Source organism: Tachyglossus aculeatus, chromosome 4, assembly GCF_015852505.1.
Source record: "Tachyglossus aculeatus isolate mTacAcu1 chromosome 4, mTacAcu1.pri, whole genome shotgun sequence".
NCBI lineage: Eukaryota > Metazoa > Chordata > Mammalia > Monotremata > Tachyglossidae > Tachyglossus > Tachyglossus aculeatus.
In genome coordinates, this window is record NC_052069.1 from 102,283,348 (window position 1) to 102,297,092 (window position 13,745).

At 43.4% G+C, this 13,745-nt stretch overlaps 1 protein-coding gene and 1 non-coding gene across 2 annotated transcripts in view; one reads left to right on the plus strand and one right to left on the minus strand.

Annotated features, from left to right (window-relative positions):
• NR6A1 (nuclear receptor subfamily 6 group A member 1) overlaps positions 1-13,745 on the plus strand; it is a 224,927-nt gene that overhangs the window by 137,785 nt on the left and 73,397 nt on the right.
• LOC119927477 lies at positions 3,784-3,921 on the minus strand. The gene has a single exon (XR_005450476.1). It is a non-coding gene; the product is annotated as a small nucleolar RNA SNORA7 (small nucleolar RNA).

A 13,745-nucleotide genomic window follows, 5' to 3' on the forward strand; every position in this document is an offset into this window, starting at 1 on the left:
TCCATTACTTTGTGTACGGGCGTGTCTGCACCTCAGGATAATTTCTGACATCTGGCTCTTCTGTTCCAAGTGAGAGTGAAGTGGGAGTGGAGGACGTGAATTTTGGTCAACGTGGCCTTCTGGCTTTTGAGAGAACTGGGGCCTGGTGGTGGGAGGGTTTGATCCGTCTGAAGAAAGAGAAGAATTAAAGCGCCCCAGTTCTGTCCTAAATGAGAGAAGGTCGAATCTTGTTGATGCTGGGTCAGAGTTCTCCTGGGGACATCAGAGGTATTGGTGTATTGAATGCAGTTTCCTGCCTTCCTTCCCAACATCCGAGTCCGGGGCTCCGGCCAGGGCTATCATTCAGATGGAATATGACCCTGAAGCACTGAGCGCTTTCGGTCCCTTCCTGCCATTGTTGGAGACGCACTCGCGGCTCAGAAAATGGAAGGGCACCTGGGAAGGAAGAAAAATCACACACTTGAGAGTTGCGTATCCTTTGTCCAGTTTCCCTGTTGGATTCCAGGATCCCCTCCTGCAGGTAAGTCTGCAGAGAGGTTAGAAAGGCACGATCATCTCTCTAATCTAATCTAGTCATTAATTTCCGGACCCCCTCTCGCAGGTATGACTCCAGTGAGGTTAGGAAGGCTCAATCATTTCTCTAATACAAACTAGTGACTTTTCAATTTAGCAGACAGATATGTGGAGTTCTGACCCGTACACTCAAGAGAGTAAGGACTTTGCTACAGTGCAGTGAAGTCTTAATGATGCATTGTCAAACCTCTGAGCCCTAAAAATATGGAATGACTCAAAGACCCAAACCAACATAGCTGGTTTACTGGTAGAAATTACAGTCACTTGCCATATCCAATGGCCTCTACTACTACTACTAATAATCATTATAATAATGATGGTATTTGTTAAGCGCTTGCTATATGCAAAGCACTGTTCTAAGCGCTGGGGAGGTTACAAGGTGATCCGGTTGTCCTCCGGGGGGCTCACAGTTTTAATCCCCATTTTACAGATGAGGTAACTAAGGCACAGAGAAGTTAAGTGACTTGCCCAAAGTCACACAGCTGACAGTTGGTGGAGCCAGAATTTGAACCCACAACCTCTGACTCCAAAGCCCGTGCCCTTTCCACTGAGCCACGCTACTACTCTTAGACCTCTCCACTGCCTTCTACCCTGTAGACCACCCGGGATTTCTCCTCCTGGAAACATTTTCTAACCTCGTCTTTACTGGCACTGTCCTCTCCTGGTTCTCCTAATCCTCTGACTGCTCCTTCTCACCTTTGAAGGCTCCTCTTCTGTCTCTGACACTCCAACTCTGGGGGTCCCTCAAGGCTCAATTCTGGATCCTCTTCTAGTCTCCATCTACGCCCCCTCCCTCAGAGGACTCAATCGCTCCCCCGGATTCAACTACCATCTTGCTCTGGATGATTCCCAAACCTACCTCTCTAGTCCTGACTTCCTGCCTTCTGTGCAGTTGCGCTTTTCATCTGCCTCTAGGACATCTCTACTTGGATGTCCCACCAACATTTCAGATTTAACTTGTCCAAAACAGAACTCATCTTTGCACCTAAACTTTATCTTCCCCTGTTTTTTCTGGCACTGCAGACAGCACCACCACCCTTCCTGTCACCCAAACCTATAACTGTGGCATTTTCCTCAACTCATCTCTCATTCAACCTGCCCAATCAATGTCACAAAATTCTTTCAGTTCTACCTTAAGATTTCTAGATTCTGCCCTTTCCTTCTCATCCGAACTACTACCACACTGATCCAAGCACTTACATCTCGCCTTCACTAGTACATCAGCCTCTTCACTCACCTCCCTTTCTCCTGTCTCTCTTTTATCCAATCCATGCTTCACTCCACTGTCTGGATCATTTTTCTAAAAAAAAAAAATTCAGTCCATATCTCCCCACTTCTCAAAAACAGCCAATGGTTACCTGTCCACCTCTTCATCAGACAGGAGGTCCTCATCACCATGGACCTTAAGGCACTCGATCAGAACCTTTCCTCCTACCTAACCTTACTTATCTCCTACTATAACCTAACCTGAACATTTTGCTCCTCTAACGCCAACGTGCAGTAGCTCGATCTTGTCTATCTTTCTAAGGATCCCATGCCCACCTCCTCCCCATTCATATCTGATAGCTCTCTATACCTTCAAAGCCCTTCTAAAATCACAGTCCCTTCAAAAGGCATTCTCTGGGTAAGCCCTCATAACCCTGATCGAGTCTTCTATAAGAAATTCTGAGGACGTCCTTTTGCGGAGAGGATGATGGGCTACCTCCGTGTGAGCCCAAGGTACCTTTACGTAACAAGAAGGAGGCTTGAGTCTCAATCCTGTAACCTTTGTATTAAAAAAAAAAACCAAAGGATAAAAAGGTTCACCTTTTTAAAGTTATTTTAAGCATCTAAGTGTAATATAGAAACTGTCCTGGCTCTCAAGAAATATGCTTGCCCTTGCCACAAAGCTTCCACTGAATATAAATTTAATGTTTGCTGTCAGATAGCTGTCATGACAACAGCTAAATGGACTCTTCATTCTCTTAGTAAATAAGTGTACATTTCCATCAACTAACCTGTGGAGATTTTTGGTACCTTATATGTTTAAAAACTCTACTCTTATTTCTCACTGTGATTCTTCTTCCCAGAATAAAATGCCAGGTTTGTTCTTTCTATCTCTCTGCTTTATCAGTACAGTGCCTGGTACATAGTAAGCACTTAACAAATGCCATTATTATTATTATTATCATTATACCTTATGTACAAATGCCATTATTATTATTATTATCATTATACCTTATGTTTGTCTTAACAGTACATGTATCCGTGGCTGTGCCTTCCTTGCTAAGAAAGCACTGGTCTAATTCAAGTATCCTAGTTTTAACTAATAATCTGAGCTGCAGCAGGAACAATAGCCTGCAAAGTCTGCAAAGATCCATGGGCCCTGGATAAGCAGGTGACCTTCTCTACTTTTCCAGCAAAGCTCTCATGGAAAAGGAAACCATCTGGTCCAGAGAACATTTCCATATGGTTTCTGGGATTTGGTCTGGTTCACTCCATTCTTCCCCGGACTCTGCAGAATGAAGGATGGAATGCGTTAGCGATAAAATTCACCTGAAATTAACTTCATTTCATTTGTCAAAGTATTTTCCGGGGTGCTGGCCCTAGAAATTTGGTGGTTCCAGTCCGTTCACTTGCAGGTTTGGACTTGAATCACTTCTGACCTTGGGGAGGGAGGAGGGGTAGAAAGGAAAGGAGATGGATGATGCTGGCAGTTAAACTGTGAAACGATAGTTCTGCTCTTTAAGCCATCCTTGCAGATTAAGTCTGGCTGGAACTCTTATTCTGAGGGTCCTCCCAGATCGGCAGACCCGCGTGGGCGAAATGCAACCTCCTTTTTCCCATAGTCAGGGCTATGAGTAATTGCCCTTTCTACTAACTTGACAGCCTGAGACTAGACTAACTGAAAGAAGACTTTTTCTGATCTTAGGGGAATCATCAAAATCAGTCATCATGGGTCTGGACCAGTCAGTTGTGTAACAGCACAGGACAAATGCTTCTTGTCTTGTCTTATGCAGTCGAGTCGTTTCCATCCCATAGAAACACCACGGACGCATCTCTCCCAAAACGTCCTGCTCTCCAGTTGCGATTGTTCTTGTAGTGCATCCGTAGAGTTTTCTTGGTAAAAATATGGAAGTGGTTTACCATTGCATCCTTCCATGCAGTAAACTCGAGTCTCTGCCCTCAACTCGCTCTCGTGCTGCTGCTGCCCAGCACAGGTGAGTTTTGACTTGTAGCAAATTGCCTTCCACTCGCTAGCCACTGCCCCAGCTTGGAATGGAATGGGTAGGCCTCAGCTTGACTCTCCCTCCTGTAGCCAAGACTGGTAGGGTACTGGAAACTCTCCAGGTGCAACCCTGAGAGGGAGAAGTACTTCTTAAGTGGTGCAAATTTGAAGGATATTGATAAGCACTGCAACATCAGGTTTGCAAGGAAAACCGTGGAAAATAGAATGTCCAAACAGCTACTGAAATGGAGCAATCATGTGGTGGGAGGGCAGAATAAGTTTTAAAGACCCAACGAAGCACATATCAAACAATGTTCTATAGCAGCAGGCTGTTGGGAGACAACTGTAGTAATCGGATGAGCCTGGCTTATCATCATCAGCAGCAGCAATCGTATTTATTGAGCGCTTACTGTGTGCAGAGCACTGTACTAAGCGCTTGGGAAGTACAAATTGGCAACATATAGAGACAGTCCCTGCCCAACAGTGGGCTCACAGTCTAAAAGAAACTGTATTTAGAATAGTAAAAGCAGTAAAATAGTAAAAGCTTATGGCATGGGTTGACCTCCTTTAGCAGTGACTTTGGGAAGATGAGGATGCCAAGAAAAAAGGTTTGAAAATAGCAGTCAGCTCTGCTAGGGGCTGATATATAATCATGGCAGAGGCTTCTCTTTATATGTGCATAGTGTGGAATAATTTGTCAATCGTGCATTAGACCTTTTTGCTACCCCTAAAATATGGATAGTATAAATATGAAGGACAGTTGTGTGTATAATCATCAGTAGTATTTATTGAGCACTTACTCTGTGCAGAGCACTGCACTAAGTGCTTGGGAAAGTACAACAGAGTTGACAGACACATATATATTATATATACATGTCTCGTGAATATACAGTATACATAATCAATAGTGTTTATTGACTACTTAGTGACTGCAGAGCACTGTACTAAGCACTTGGGAGAGTACAGCCCAGCGCTTAGAACAGTGCTTTGCACATAGTAAGCGCTTAAGAAATGCCATCATCATTATTATTATTATTACAGTACAACAGAGTTGGTAGACACATTCCCTGTCCAAAAGGAGCTTCCAGTCTAGAGGGAGACAGACATCAAAATAAATTATGGTTAAGTTCTGTGGGTCAGAGAGCTGGGTGAAAATCAAGTGCTTAAAGGGTATAGAGCCAAGTGGTATATGTGATGCTTTTAGACTTTTAGTCAAACAGTCACAGTCCTTTTAGACTGTGAGCCCACTGTTGGGTAGGGATTGTCTCTATATGTTGCCAATTTGTACTTCCCAAGCGCTTAGTACAGTGCTCTGCACACAGTAAGCGCTCAATAAATGCGATTGATGATGATGCAGAAGGGAGAGGGAGTAGGGGAAATGAAGGCTTAGGGAAAGCCTTTGAAAGTGATTTGATTTTAATAAGGCTCTGAAGGTGAGGAGTGAGTGCAAAGTGAACAAACTGCATAGATATATTATGGATATAGGAATCTCAGGAAAGTCGAATGAGAGAGTCTGATGCCGTACTGTGTCCTTCCAAGGATTGAAGAGAAGATTCAGTATGAAGTATGATCATGTCAGGGCTGCCAATTCTGAACGTCTGTCATTACCCCTAAATCCAGTTTAAAAAGAAAAGAGTCGGAGGGCAATCTTCACAGTCCTGTTGGGGATTTTGACAGCCGTATCTGCCGCTCTTTTTTCAATCATATTTATTGAGCGCTTACTGTGTGCAGAGCACTGTACTAAGCTCTTGGAAAGTACAATTCAGCAACAGATAGAGACAATTCCTACCCAACAAGGGGCTCACAGTCTAGAAGCGGGAGACAGACAACGAAACAAAACAAGGCGAAATAGATAAATAGAATTATAGCTATATGCACATCATTAATAAAATAGAATAATAAATATGTACAAATATACACAAGTGATGTGGGGAGGGGAAGGGGGTAGTCAATCAATTGTATTTATTGAGCGCTTACTGTGTGCAGAGCACTGTACTAAGTGCTTGAGAAGTACAAGTTGGCGACATCATCATCAATCGTATTTATTGAGCGCTTACTATGTGCAGAGCACTGTACTAAGCGCTTGGGAAGTACAAATTGGCAACATATAGAGACAGTCCCTACCCAGCAGTGGGTTCACAGTCTAAAAGGGGGAGACAGAGAACTAAACCAAACATACTAACAAAATAAAATAGACTAGATATGTGCAAGTAAAATAAATAAATAAATAAATAGAGTAATAAATATGTACAAACATATATACATATATACAGGTGCTGTGGGGAAGGGAAGGAGGTAAGATGGGGGGGATGGAGAGACAGTAGAGACAGTCCCTACCCAACAGTGGGCTCACAGTCTTTTTCTTTCACAGTGACAACACATTTATGATTGCACGTAAGTATACCTTTAAAAGAGCCAAATTAAGAGTCCGAAGAAGTGGCAGGGTCACTCAGGCCAGTCAGAAGCGTGTGATTGTTCCCTGTGTTGGTGAATAAAGCAGGGAAATCATGCTGAAAGGGGCAGTTAATCCAAAAGCAAGTTTTGTTTGGCACTTAGAGCTCCTCCCGTAGCCAGAACATTCCCATTTCATCCCATTGTCTTCTTTGGGCTACCACTTTGGAGGAACCTCAGCCCTTGTCAGTCTGTAGGATGGTGCCCTCTACTGTCTCTTAGAATTCCAGGGAATCCAAAAGGGGAAAAAAAAATGAGGCCGCGCTCTCATGGGACAATTGGGAAGACCACACTGGACGCAAAGGTTGGAATACCTGAAGGCCAAATTTCGGATGTCTTGAATTCCCGCATAAGAGATACTGTTTTTCTTCTTGGTACTTTTGGAGGATAGCATGAAAAATGTTGTTTTCCCACAACCATTTAGACCTTATGCTCTTGAACAACAGCAAAAATATTATTTTTGAAGTTTGGGGTGAAAGCAGGTATGGATCAACATACCTGCTTTGAAAGCTGAACATACCTATGTTCCCAAATTCAGCACTCTATATTAAGGGCCCTTTTTGGTAGCACGTACCAACCTATTTTTCTTCTTCAACTTGGGAGGCCTAGTGCTCATGCCAGATTCCACGGTAAAATTGTCATACTTCAAAGAGAAAAATCCTCTTGAGAAATGTCTTATTTTTAATTTCTTAAAAAAAAAAAAAAACGCAGTCCCGCAGCTTTCGAACGTCGTTCTTTTGATTTTTAATAAAGTCAATATGCCCATCTCTCTCTGACGCTGGGATTGGTTTAGAAACTGGCAGTAATTTCCCCCACTGCCACGTAGAAGCAGAAGTATTGCATTTGAGCTGCCTGTTACCAACATTACTCCAGTGCTCTGCCCTTCGGGATGCATGGTTTTCCTTAACTTTGAAGTAAAAGCCACTGTAGCTCTAATACCTAAAATTAGACTGAGCAGCTGTGCTCTTGGTGTGAAGGTAATCATCTGCCATCCCCCTTGATTGAGGGGTCCCTCCCGAGCCAATGGCTCACCCAAAATCCTACCCTCTAGAGTTGAGGGTGCTAACAGATGGCAGTACAATGGTGTGTTGATACGGGCCTTGATGATACAGGTTCCTGACAACCTGCAGAATTTCCCTGTCCTAAGGATTCAATCCTTGAAGAAATCGCTAGGTATTCATGTCTCACAACAACCCCTGTGAGGTAATAATAATAATTATGGTATTTGCTAAGCGCTTACTATGTGCAAAGCACTGTTCTGAAAACCTGGGGCTCACAGTCTTAATTCCCATTTTACAGATGAAATAACTGAGGCACAGAGAAGTTAAGTGGTTTGTCTAAAGTCCCACAGCAGACAAGTGGCGGAGCCAGGATGAGAACCCATGTCCTCTGACCCCCAAGCCCCTGCTCTTTCTACTACTGGAAAATGGGGATTAAGACCGTGAGCCCCACGTGGGACAACCTGATCACCCTGTATCCTCCCCAGTGCTTAGAACAGTGCTTTGCACATAGAAAGTGCTTAACAAATGCCAATTATTATTATTATTATTATTACTAAGCCACGGGTAGACACCTCCATTTTACAGATGGGGAAGCTGAAGTCCAGAATCAGTCAGTCCATCTTATTTATTGAGCGCTTACTGTGTACAGAGCACTGTACTAAGCGCTGGAGAGAGTGCAGTATAGCAATATAACACATTCCCTGCCCACGATGAGCTTACAGTCTAGAGGAGAGAGTTTCAATGTGCAAATTCACATTCGTGGAAGAGCAGTATTGGAACCTAGTCTTATCGCTTAGTACAGTGCTCTGCACACAGTAAGCGCTCAATAAATATGATTGATTATTGATGCCTTATTGAAGGCACATCTCTCCAAGAGGCCTTCCCTGACTAAGCCCTCCTTTCTTTTTCCTCTCCCTTCTGTGTCGCCCTGACTTGCTCCCTTCATTCATCGCCCCCCTCCAACCCCACAAGCTCTTATGTACATATCTGTCATTTATTTATTCATGTTAATGTCTGCCTGCCCTCTAGACTAGTTCACTGTGGGCCAGGAATGTGTCTGTTTAATGTTATATTGTATTCTTCCAGTCGCTTTGTACAGTGCTCTGCCAAAGTAAGTGCTCAATAAATTAAATTGAATGAATGAATGGTCCTGATCCAAAAGCTCTTTTCCTATTAGACCTCTCTGTTCTTGGAACGGGCAATATTTAGTGAATCTGTGTTGTGCTCAACAGACTGAAAGCAGAAATTAGGGCTAAAAGTGTCACTTTTATCTTTTTAAAAAGAGAAATGTGACTTAGCCATATGTCTGTTTTTCAAATTGTTGGTTCACCTCTTTGAACCTCCTCACCCCCCCCCCCCCCCCCCCCCCCCGAACTTCAGATTACATATCACCATAATCAGATAGTTACTGAGGACCCATGGCTTGGACTCTGCAGGCATAGTCCACCATTACACGTTATTTTTCCCCTCTTTGTACGCCTACTCAGGCTAATTTCTTTCTGGGAGGTTTGCACATAGGCTTATGGACCTCAAACACAGATTTCAGCTTAGAATTTGTGTGTGTAAATGGCAGCAAGGCTGCTTTCGGGGATCATAGGAGTCAGGGTTGAGCAATACCCTGAGAGCTCTGCTTTTCCCCACCCACTTTCTCCAAGGCCAAACCTGCTCCGCGGGCTGGACCCTACTGATCCGGCTGCCGTGGACCAAGTTATCAAATTAATTCTACAGCTTGAAATAGCCAGAGTTCTGCTTCCAGGCCAGCGAATGCCGAAACTGCCCAGGTCATGATTATGGAGGGTGTTTTGGGTGGTGTTTCCAGGAAATTTGACCATCCAGAGAGATTCTACACACTCCCATGATTTTTTTTTATTACTGCTTGCGAGTCCCTGTACCAAGTGGAGGAGTAGATGCTAGCTAATCAGGTTGGGCACAGTCCGTTTCTCACTTGGGGTTGACAGTATTAATCCCCGTTTTATAGATGAGGTAACTGAGGTATGGAGAAGTTAAATGACTTCCAAAGGCCATACAGCAATCAATGAGTCGGAGAAGCAGCATGGCTCAGTGGAAAGAGCCCAGGCTTTGGAGTCAGAGGTCGTGGGTTCAGATCCCGGCTCTGCCAATTGTCAGCTGTGTGACTTTGGGCAAATCACTTAACTTCTCTGTGCCTCGGTTACCTCATCTGTAAAATGGGGATTAAGACTGTGAGCCCCCCGTGGGACAACCTGATCACCTTGTAACCTCCCCAGCGCTTAGAACAGTGCTTTGCATGTAGTAAGCGCTTAATAAATGCCATTATTATTATTATTATTTATTAAGTGCTTACTGCAAGGAGAGCACTGTACTAAGCGCTTGGGAGAGTACAGAATAACAGAGTTGGTAAGCACATTCCCTGCCCCACAATGAGCTTACAGTCTAGAGGGAGAAGCAGACATTAATATAAAGTATGGATAGGTACATAAGTGCTCTGGGGCTGTAAGAGGGGTGATTAAAGGGAGCAAATCCAAGTGCAAGGGTAAAGTAGAAGGGAGTGGGAAAAGAGGAATTGAGGGCTTAGTCAGGGAAGACCTGAGAGGAGATGTGCTTCAATAATGCTTTGAAAGTGGGGAGAGTGATTATTAGATTTGAAGAGGAAGGATGTGCCAAGCCAGAGGCAAGACAAGGGTGAGAGGTTGGTGGTGAGATAGCTGAGATTGAGGTACAGTGAGTAGGTTGGCATTAGAGGAGTGAAGGGTGCGGGCTGGGTTGTAGTAAGAGAGCAGCGAGATGAGAAAGAAGAGGGCAAGGTGATTGAGTGTTTCAAAGCCGATAGAAAGGAGTTTCTGTTTGATGTGGAGGTGGATGGGCAACCACTGGAGGTTCTTGAGGAATGGGAAAACATGGACTGAACAGTTGTTTTAGAAAAATGATCTGGGCAGCACAATGAAGTTTGGACTGGAATCCACAGCAGAGCCTGGATTCGAACCCAGGTCTTCCGACTGCCAGGCTGGTACTTTGTCCACTAGGCTCCACTGCCTCTCATGATCAGGAAGTTATTCTCTATGGCTAACAACTCCATCTTGCAGCAATTTGAGTCTCTTTCTTCTTCATCAGGGAACATTACCAAGTCATTCATTCATTCAATCGTATTTATTGAGCGCTTACTGTGTGCAGAGCACTGTACTAAGCGCTTGGGAAGTACAAGTAGAGAAGCAGTGTGGCTCAGTGGAAAGAGCACAGGCTTTGAAGTCAGAGGTCATGGGTTCAAATCCCGGCTCTGCCAATTGTCAGCTGTTGGGGAACGGAGGACTAAGTGCTTTTGATAGTCTGAAGTCTTAGATATTTGCTTTCTCATTTGTATTTAGGTTGCTATATTTCAATAGAAAACATTTCAAGTTAAAAGTCTCTCACTATTAATTTGCTTTCATTCTGAGTGCTTCAGAACTGCTGCAGGAGGATGATTAAAGTTAAAAACTTAAAAATCCAAATAGTATGACTAACAGCACCGATAATCAGGAGTTCTCCACAATTCAGGACACCGGGGTTTAATAGGGAACCAATATTGTTCCACTGTCTTCCAAGTCGATTTCCTTGTAATTATGCCAGATGGCTTGAATTGCCACCTCCTTCCCTTCCCCCTGGCTTTTCCCATTTGAAGTAATTGAGAGAACCCTCCCCTATCACCTTATGGTTTTTGAGTTGCCAAAAGGGCATCCTCACATAATCAGATTGGGCTTGGTTGGCTCAGAGCACAGCTCCCAAGCCTGGAGTCCACCAGGCCAAGGTAAATATCTTCCCTTTGCCATAGGCCTGTAACCTTGTTTGTATTTACTTTCACAACTTGCTCTTAGGGGGAATCTCAGAGGATGACGATCATTGCCAAGATGCTGGGACAATCATTCCATCCCAGGAAAGGTATCAGCAGCAGTCATTCTGCCCAGGTGGTAAAATGCTTATGTTTAGGGAACTGGTATAAGAAGTTATGCAAAGAGCTTGAACTATAAGCCTCCAACTTTTAGATTCCAATTTTAGCCTCCTTTCTTGGCCTTACCTTTTTTTTTCCCGAAAGAATAAATTCCCAGATCTTGAAAAAAATGGAAGAATTAGCAGGCAAGATTTTAACGAGGTTTCCATTTTTCCTTATAGGGATATGGCCGATATGGGATTTGCTTATCTTCTTCTCCCTCCCGTTCACCTTCCTCAGATGTAACTTCTTCAAAATGTAAATTGGCCTCTCTGCTCCAGCAATCGTCTTGCCTTGCTCTGAAACTCAGATGAGAGGGTGGTGGGGTAGCAATCAGTCAATCATATTTATTGATTGCTTACTGTGTGCAGAACACTGTACTAAGTGTTTGGGCAAATACAGTGTAGCCAAGTTGGTAAATATGTTTCCTGCACACAAGGAACTTTGTGACAAGGGGCCAGTTTTTTCCTCCAGTCATAAACCTGGTGACTTTATCTGAGGCATGAATTATGATCCAAGAATCTGATTCTAGACTCTGGCTAATTGGCTAGTGGAAACAGCACAGGTCTAGGAGTTAGAGGACCTGGGTTCTAATGCCAGGTCAACCAGTTGTCTGTTGTATGACCTTAAGCAAGTCACTTCACTTCTCTGTGCCTCAGTTTCCTCACCTGTAAAATGAGAATTAAATCCTGCTCCCTCCTACTTAGACTCTGGCCCGGGACAGAGAATGCCTCCAACCTGATTATCTTGTATGCCCGCCAATGATTAGTATAGTACTTGGCACGTAGTAAGCCTTTAATACCATAATTATTATTACCTGAAAAATCTTTACTGCATTATAGCATGAGGAATAGAAGAAAAACCAATAGAGCCTGACATATATGGGAATTGACTGGGACCTCGAAGTCTCCAGATGTTTTGAGTGTGAATTCTTCATGTGAAGAAGTCTAAAGGAGAGAGCTTATTGACCCAAGATCAGGTTTTCTAAAACTTAAAGTGGAGAGTTCTAGAATATTTGGACTGGAATGAGTAGTCCTGGCCCTCCTATTCAGATCTTTCTCTTGTTATACCTACCAAACAAAATTGTCGACAGTAACTAATGGCATTTTCACTTTGGAATGGCCTCCCTTGGAACTTACTTGCTAGTAGGGGCAGTAAAGCCATATACTTCTCATTCCGTAAAGCCCATCTGTTTTCTCCTTTCCCCTTAAGGCAATGATTCCAGAGAGGTCTCTTCAGTCCCTAAACCCAGCTTTTGGCAGGGTTGGAAAATTGCTTCCTTTGCCCTTGTGGTTGTCAATTAAAGTAGCTGGCCTAAAAAAAGAAACAAAAACCTACTCTCTGAGGTATGCTAGTGAAAGCATAGCTCTGTGTTATTGAAGTTGTTTTGCATGATCACTTTGTTCTTTCTCCTCATCACCCTCATCCTCTCTCAACCTCCTCTGCCTGTCTTCCCTCTCACACCCTGTCCACCCCTTCCCCCACCTTCCATTTGCCCCTTCCCCATTGCCCCACCACTTTTCCTCTCCTCTTCCTGGCCCTCATCCCTCATCCTACCTGTCCTTTGAATTCATATTTGATGCTCTCTCCAGTATTCATAAATCCTTGGAGTGGCATTTGAGCACTATTCGCTAAGCACTACACTAAGCACTGGGGTAGATACAAGGTAATCAGATCAGAAACAGTCACTGCCTCACAACACTCACAGTCTAAGTAGGAGGGGTATAATCCCCAGGTTACAGGTCAGGCAACTGAGGCCCAAAAAAGTGAAGTTGACTTGCCCGTGGTCATACCACAGGCAACAGCCATGCACTCCATCACTTCTACACTGGAATTTTTGGTCCATCCAGTGTTTGGAAATAACTCGTAAAGGAGAGAAGGTGGCTAGAAACAATTAAGTTGGATTACCCTGAATTTGGAAGAAGTATACTATGGGAAACATTTGCCTCATATTTAGAATGATAAAATTAGTTCAGACCATGCATGACTGAGTATTAATACTGAAAATCATGGTGATAATGGTTGTAAAATGAAAGAATTCAATCCCAATTTCCATTTTTATTAACATTCATTTCCATATTTGGAGGTTTTCCAGTATAAGACCTATCTGAATCCACTCATATAATTACAAAAATATGTCATTATTCCTCTCAATATCCCAATAATCTTGGGGAAATAAGCAATATACCCTCACTCTACAGAGGGAAAATGAAGGAACAGTTTAGTGATTTGTCCATCCTTAGTCTGTGAGCCAAAAGGACTCCTGGGTTCTATTTCTGGTTTACTGTTGACTCCCAAACCATTATTCTAGCCTGAATTATTAAAAAAAAAATCCTAGAGCTCTAGACTTATTTGTAATTAGGTAAAAAAAATCGATATCAACCAAGAGCCACAGATTGTACTATAAAATGACTTTTCTGCTGTGTGACCTTGGGCAAGTTACATCTTTGTGCCTTGGTTACATCATGTGTAAAAAGGGGGTTAAGACTGTGAGCCCCATGTGGAAGGGACATGGACTGTGTCCAACTGATTAGCTTTCTTCTACTCTAGCACTTAGTTTAGTGCCTGGAAC